This window comes from Momordica charantia (genome assembly GCF_013281855.1).
Source record: "Momordica charantia cultivar OHB3-1 chromosome 11 unlocalized genomic scaffold, Mcharantia_2.0 BLBB01000011.1, whole genome shotgun sequence".
Lineage (NCBI taxonomy): Eukaryota > Viridiplantae > Streptophyta > Magnoliopsida > Cucurbitales > Cucurbitaceae > Momordica > Momordica charantia.
Window position 1 is genome coordinate 12,495,528 of NW_028275159.1, and position 7,377 is coordinate 12,502,904.

General features: G+C 48.3%; 1 pseudogene; it reads left to right on the top strand.

The window, feature by feature from the left end:
• Positions 1 to 412: 412 nt before the first annotated feature.
• LOC148208127 (uncharacterized) lies at positions 413 to 7,003 on the top strand (annotated as a pseudogene).
• The last annotated feature ends 374 nt before the right edge of the window (positions 7,004 to 7,377 follow it).

Consider the following 7,377-nt stretch of genomic DNA (forward strand, 5'->3'; position numbering starts at 1 on the left):
CGAGTCCGACCTACCGTGGACAATCTATGTCGACGAATCCTCCAATGAGAGGGGGTGCGGGGCCGGGGTCCTCTTGCTCGAACCAGGAGGCGAGCGATTTGAATATGCCTTGCGGTTCGGCTTCCAGACTTCTAATAACGAGGCCGAGTACGAAGCACTCATTGCCAGTCTGCAAATCGCTAGAGCATTGGGGGCCTCTTGTGTTAAGGTCTTCAGCGACTCCCAAATGGTTGTGAGCCAGATCAAAGAAGAGTACCAAGCCAAAGACTCCCGAATGGAGAAGTATTTGGGCAAGGTCAGATCGTACCTCGCCCAATTTCGAACTTACGAAGTAAGCCGGGTTCCCCGAGCAGAAAATTCTAATGCTGACGCCTTGGCCAAGTTAGCATCAGCGTACGAGACCGACCTGGCCATGTCGGTCCCCGTTGAGATCTTGGATAATCCCTCGATCTTGGAGTCAGATCTGATGGAGATTGACGCTCCAGAGCCCTCATGGATGGACCCGATTATGGACTTTATTAGAGGCAATTCACCACAAGACCCCAAGGAGCGCAGAAAGTTAGCGAGGAAGGTAGCTCGGTTCGTAGTCCGAGATGAAGCGTTGTACCGACGCGGTTTTTCCCTGCCTCTACTGAGATGTCTAACCCCTGAAGAGGGCCTATACGTCCTCAGAGAGATCCACGAGGGAGTATGCGGCAATCACTCAGGCGCCCGGTCGCTGTCGGCCAAGGTGGTCCGACAAGGATACTATTGGCCGACTCTCAGCCGGGACGCCAAGAAGTTCTTTAGAACTTGCGACAACTACCAACGCTACGGAAACGTAATCCACCAACCTCCCGAGCTACTCACCCCCATCTCGGCCCCGTGGCCATTCGCGTAGTGGGGGGTAGACATTATTGGTCCTTTCCCTTTGGGCAAAGGCCAGACCAAGTTCGCTGTGGTTGCTGTGGACTACTTTACAAAGTGGGCCGAGGCTGAGGCGCTCTCCCACATAACGGAATCCAAAGTCACGTCCTTCGTATGGGCAAATATCATATGTCGATTTGGTATACCGAAGGCCCTTGTGACTGACAACGGGAAGCAGTTTTACAACGCAAAGTTCAAATATTTTGGCAGCAAGCTTGGCATAAGTCACCTTAGCTCGTCCCCTGCACATCCGCAAGCAAATGGGCAGGTGGAGGCAGTCAATAAGATCATCAAGCGAGGCATCAAACTTAGACTGGACTCCAGGAAAGGCAGGTGGGTCGAAGAGCTACCAGAGGTTCTATGGTCATACCGGACCACCCAAAGAGAGTCGACGGGTGAGACCCCGTTCTCCCTGGCCTTCGACTCCGAAGCTGTAGTCCCGGTTGAGATCGGCATGCCATCTGACAGAATAGAACATTACGAGCCCACAGTAAATGGGGAAGAGCTGCTCCTCAACCTCGACTTGTTGGAAGAAAGAAGAGAAACGGCCCAGCTACGCCTGGCGGAATATCAAGGCAGAATGGCCAGACATTACAACGCCCGCGTTCGACCTCGAACCTTCCAAGTCGGACATCTGGTCTTAAGGAAGGTCCAAACCCATGTGGGTACCCTTGACCCGAACTGGGAGGGACCGTTTGAAGTCAAGGGAATAGTCCGACCGGGGACGTACATATTGGCCGATTTGAACGGAGACGTCCACGCGCACCCATGGAACGCGGAGCACCTGAAGCGTTATTACCCTTGAAATGCCAAAATGATTCTCAATGGATCTGTAAAAGCTTTTTTCAATGGGATTATGGTCGGAATAGATGACATGATTTAATTTCATGAGTCCGGGTTCGACCAGAAATTAAATGGGGGCCACGGACTCCCACACGATCAAATTTCAGCAATCGGTTAAAATTCAATCCTCCAAAACCTAAGGGTACGAGGTGCGATGCAAAAACCACTGATGAACTTAAAATTCAAACCTTCAAGGTAAAGGGGCGATGTGAAAAGTTCAGAATGTTCAAGCTTCTGAACCTAGGGGTACGAGGTGCGATATGAAGGACAGCTACGGACTTAGGATTTTAGCCTTTAAACGTTTTTAAGTTAAGGGTGTGATGTTAAAAGTCCAGAGTTGGTGCAATGCATTGAATACTAGACGGAGATTCGAATTCAAAATTTTAATAATTTCAATGGAAGGCGCGACCTCCAAGGTAAGAGGTGCGAGGTGACGTTGGCTACAAAGTTTAAAGAAAAAGCAAAGAAAGGAGCGATGTTGCCAACACCAAAGTAAAAACGAATAAGAGCTTCTTCATTGAATGGAGAGCAGAGCCAAGACTTATAGACCTTGCAGCTCTGCCTTAAAGCTTACAAACAAAAGAGAAGAGAAGAAGGACAGAGAAAGGCCTCAGAGTGGTGATCGCCTAAGAGCCTGTTTGAGGAGCGCCCTCCTGAGTGGTGCCGACCTGGTCCTCTTCGAGATCGGAGTAGTCAGAGTCCAGATCTCTGACATACTTATTCACCAACGCTTGGGGGCCAGGGGTGCCGTTAGGCCCAGAAGCCCATTGCTCGGCATACCTCTTCTTCAGACCACTGAGATCGATCTGAAGGTCAGGCATGTCGGAGGTAATGCCCTTCATGAGGAACTTGAAGCCCGCATCAGAAAAGTCTTTGGCAAATCCGTCGAAGTCAGGATGTTGCCTGAAAGACTCCTCCAACAGAGCGTCGTTGCTGAGACGCTCCTTCGCCGTCTCTAGCTCGGTAGTTGCACGCCTCAGCTCCTCGTCCTTCGCTTCAAGCGCCTGAAGCATGTCGTCCTTCTCCTTGAGGAGTTGGAACTTCTCCTTCTCCAGGCCCTTGGTGATAGCATGGGCAGCTCGGAGCTGGGCCTTGCATCTGTCCTCTTCCTTCTTCAACAGCTCGGCCTTGGCCTCCACCTCGGCCTTCAGAGCGTCCACCTCAGAGTAAGCCCTTAGCAGCTCATCCTTCATGGTGGAGGAAGCAGCCTCCAAGGCAGCAGAGAATTCCTCTTTCTCCCTCGCTGCCAGAACTTCCCTCCCATCCAGCTCGGCCTTTACGGCTAGGGCCGATTGAATGGAAGCAACAAACGCCTGAGAAAAACACCAAGAAGAAAATTAGACCGAGCTACCTGTTAGGTAAATTGAGCAAACTAAAGAAACCAATCTCACCTCAGCAGCGTAGTCAATGGTCATCTGCAGAACGGACCCCGGGTCACTTATAAATTTGGACGCTCTTTTGAGGCAGCGGTCCAAACTTGCAGCTGAGATGCGAGACACCTGGTCCCTCACCCCAGAACTTGACGGTTCAATTCTGAACCGTGCCGTCACGTCGGACGTCCCGCCCATCCTGGCTTCAGGATCGTCCACCCGGTCTGCGAAGCTCGCGGGTAGAACCCCACAAGCTCCGACCTACAAGGGGGAGGTGCTTTTCTTCTTCTTCTTCCTCCACTTCAGAGGGGCTCCCTCCCCCACCTCCTCGCCCAAAGGCGAGACGTCCACCGCCTCGGTCTGACCCCTTGGGCGCTTCTCCCGCGAAGGACCTCCAGAAGACTCCAGCTCGATCACTGGGGTTGGATCTTCTGAGGCTGGTCCTGCCACGGCGGGAGTTGCAGGTTTCGAACTCTGGGCGGCCTCGAGAGCATGGGCTCGGCCCTTGGACTTGCGCTTTACGTTACTCGCAAATCCGCAAACCATGGCTACGAAACAAAGAACAGAAAGTCAGCACAAAGTTAGAGGAAAGGGAGGGTAGCAAGCTCGGCATACCTAGTTCGGAGTTCGGCCTTGAAGATTCGATGGGATGAACTGCAGGGTTGTAATCTAATAGCCCGGACTCAAGCAGCAGCTTGTCGGTCACCAAGGTTCCGACCTTCCTGCCCTTCGGAAAGTGCTCCTTGTAATATTTCAGCGTGTCGAAGGAGGCTTGAGTAAGCTCGGGAACTAGCCGAATTGATACTGCACAAGACAAAATCCGAGTTAGACCTGAGTAACAAAGAAAGAAAGCTTATCATAAAAAGCAAGAACTACTTCGTACCTAGGTTCCCAAACCTAGTGGGAACGACCTGACTCGTCCTTTGCTAGCCATTCCCCAGAAGCATAGAACCACTTCCTCACCCATCCTTTGATGGAGGTCGGCCCCTTAACTATACCTCCTGCGCCTTTCCTTGCGCACATATTGTACCGACCAGGCTTCTTGGCTATCCTTTTCGCTTCGAAGCACGCGAGAAACTGGTCAACATCCAATAGCTCGGCCTCTTCATTGTCCCGAGCTTGCAACCAAAAAAGGATGGCCAAAGCAAAAATGACACCCCACCCATTGGGGGCCACTTGAGCCGGAGCCAGCCCAGTTCGGAAGAGAAACTCTTGGACGAAAAGGTGAAGGGGAAGTCTGAGGCCGTACTCAAACATTTTGAAGTAGAGAGTGACCCATCCTTTTGGAGGATTGTCAGCTCTCTCCCCCTCCTTTGGAATCCTAAGGAGGATGTTTTCAGGGATATCGAACCCCTTACGAAGAGGTCCGAGGTAGTGTTCGGGTATCCTAGAAGGGTACTCCAAACCCTGACCCGAGGTGGAAGCATCACTATCTTCCCCGTCGTCGGAGAACCTAAAGTTTTCTATCTCTTCGAGTTCGGACTCTAACCTATGAGCTAAATCCTCATCGGATCCTAAGTCGCTACTAAAAGAGGACGACATGAAAACTATGCTCGAAAGAGAAAGTTAGAGGGAAGAGACCGACCTACCAAGGGTTCGAGCTGCCTTCAGATCGAACTCCAAGAATTCAGGAAGCGTAAGGTATGACCTGAAGGATTGGGGGTATTTATAGCTCATCGGAAAAATTTCCCCACCATACACGTGTAATCAACGAGCGGCTAGGATCTTCCCAAAATCCGAGCGTCGGAATATTTGAATATTCCGACGATAAATCTACCGCAGCAGTTGTATTTTTCCACGAATAGGAAGTCACCACGTGTCCAAAGCGAATCGAATGAACTTCTCTGCCAGGTCGAGATCGAACCGGACAGAGAGGGGGCCGATGTTTGGGGGAGAAAATACCCTGGACACGTGGAGGACAGCTATTGGTGTTCCAAGATGACTCATGAGTCATGCCCAACTCGAACCGCCGAGATTACCACCACTAGCGTTGACAGGTGCTAAGTATGAGGGCCGAGGTGCGACCTGGTCAAGGTCCGATCTGCCGGGAAGCTCGGCGGGTCCGATGTGAGCAACTGTCAGCGGCGTGATTATCGGGTGTAATCGTCGGTCCCGAGATTACCGGGTGTAACCGTCGGTCCCGAGATCACCGGGTGTAACCGTCGCGAGATGAACGGGACTACCACCCATAAGTAGAGGACCTCACTCCACACTCAGGTATAGTTTTTTACCTCGAACTAAACTGGGAATCCGACTTATACTGACTTGAGCGTCGGAGTGTTCACCTTTTTGTGCAGGTCCGCCCAAGTGTTTAGGTCGGTCCGGGACCGGGTTCGAGCTACAATCAGAAAAAATATTGTTGTGCATATTCTTGCATAAACAAGTTAGTTTGGGCAACTTTTTATATTCAACTTTAAATGAAAGTTGTGAGTTATACCATGTTATAATTATAACAACTTTGAATACTTAGTTTGAGAGTTTATGGCATGTGGAGTGAGTTAGACATCAAGCCTTGTGTTAGACTATATATATTAGTATATTTTATTCTCTTGTATTAATATTAATTAATTTATCATTTACCTTCTTCTTATAGGAGTTTGTCAACCTTGTATATTTGTCTATATAAATAGACTTTAATAATGAGAAATAAGATACATTGGATTCTCTCAAACCCTAGTGTTTACATGGTATCAGATCCACTAGGTTTCTTCTAAAATTTTTGAATTTAGGGTTTTGTGTCTTGTACCCATTAGGGTTTTGTTCATTGGTATCCAACTCAACACACCACTGCTGCCGCCGTCGTCGCCACTGTCGTTGTTATCGTCGCTGATGCTGCTGTTTGTGGTTTCAGTCTTGCCGTCATTCGCGCTTCCATCGCCGCCAGCTGCCGCCCATCATCGTTGTTGTACGCCTCCGTCACCGCCCGTCACCCCCCCTCCCCGGTCGCCATCGTCGTGCGGTACCGTCACCGTTGGTCTCTGATTGTCGTTGGTTAGCACTTAGGGTTTCTGCTTTCAAATTACTTCGGTTCAGTCGGTCTGATTTATTTCGTTTGGTTCAGCCAGTTTGATTTATTTGGTCTGATTCAGTTGTTTCGGTTTATTTTGTCTGGTTCAGTCCTTTCGATTTATTTGATTCGGTTCCATCGGTTTGGTTCAGTTGGCCTAATTCAGCTATTTGGTTCAGTTAGTTTAGTTCAGCCGTTCAGTTCAGTTGATTCGTTTAGATCGAATCCATTCGGTTGTTTGTTATAGCAGAGAAGAAATCAACTGTAGCATCTAAGATGATCCCAATGCTTTCAAAAATTACAGAACATAAGTTGAATGGATCAAACTATTATTCATGGAAAATAAATGTTCGTATTTTTTTGCAGAGTATTGATATGGACAATCACATAACTGAAGATCCCCCTAAAGATGAGAGCCAGAAAGCTTATTTGTGGGATGATGCTCGACTGGTTCTGCAGATCAAGAATTCGATCGAGAGTGACATTATTGGCATGGTCAACGAGTAGAGTCCGTTAAAGAATTGCTTCAATACTTAAAATTCCTTTATTCTGGAAAAGAAAATATTAGTCGAATATTTGAAATCTGCAAACGCTTCTACCAACCTGAGTGTAGTGACCAATCACTTACAAGTTACTTTATGGAACACAAAAAGATTTATGTAGAGTTTAATGCATTACTCCCAGATGGCAATGATGCAAAAGTTCGGTTGCCCAACGCGAACAACTAGTAATTATAAGTTTTCTTCTTGGTCGTCCACCTAAATTTAATGTGACCAAAGATCAATTACTCTCTAGTTTATAAATTCCAGCTTTAGAGGAGGCATACACTCGAGTATCACGTGGAGAAGTCACAACCCGTCCTATCATCTCAGTCTAACAGTGCTTTGGTTGGACGTAGTACAAATGCATACCGAGGTAATACCTACCAAGGAAATTCCACGACTTCGAACTCTCAACGATGGAATTCTAGTGCTCTAAAATCAAATTGTCATTGTATGCAATTATTGTCATAAGCCTGGACATATGACGCGAGAATACAGAAATTTGTTGAATAAAAATCAGAGAACACAGTCTGCACACATTGCATCTACTCTTGATAATGCTGGTAAGTTAGTTATGATTCCTGCTGAAGAGTTTGCTAAGTTCCAATAGTATCAAGAGTCATTGACGGCATCGTCCTCTAATCCTATTACCGCAATTGCTGAATCAGGTAACACCAGTAAATGTCTTCTTTCCTCCACGACAAAATGG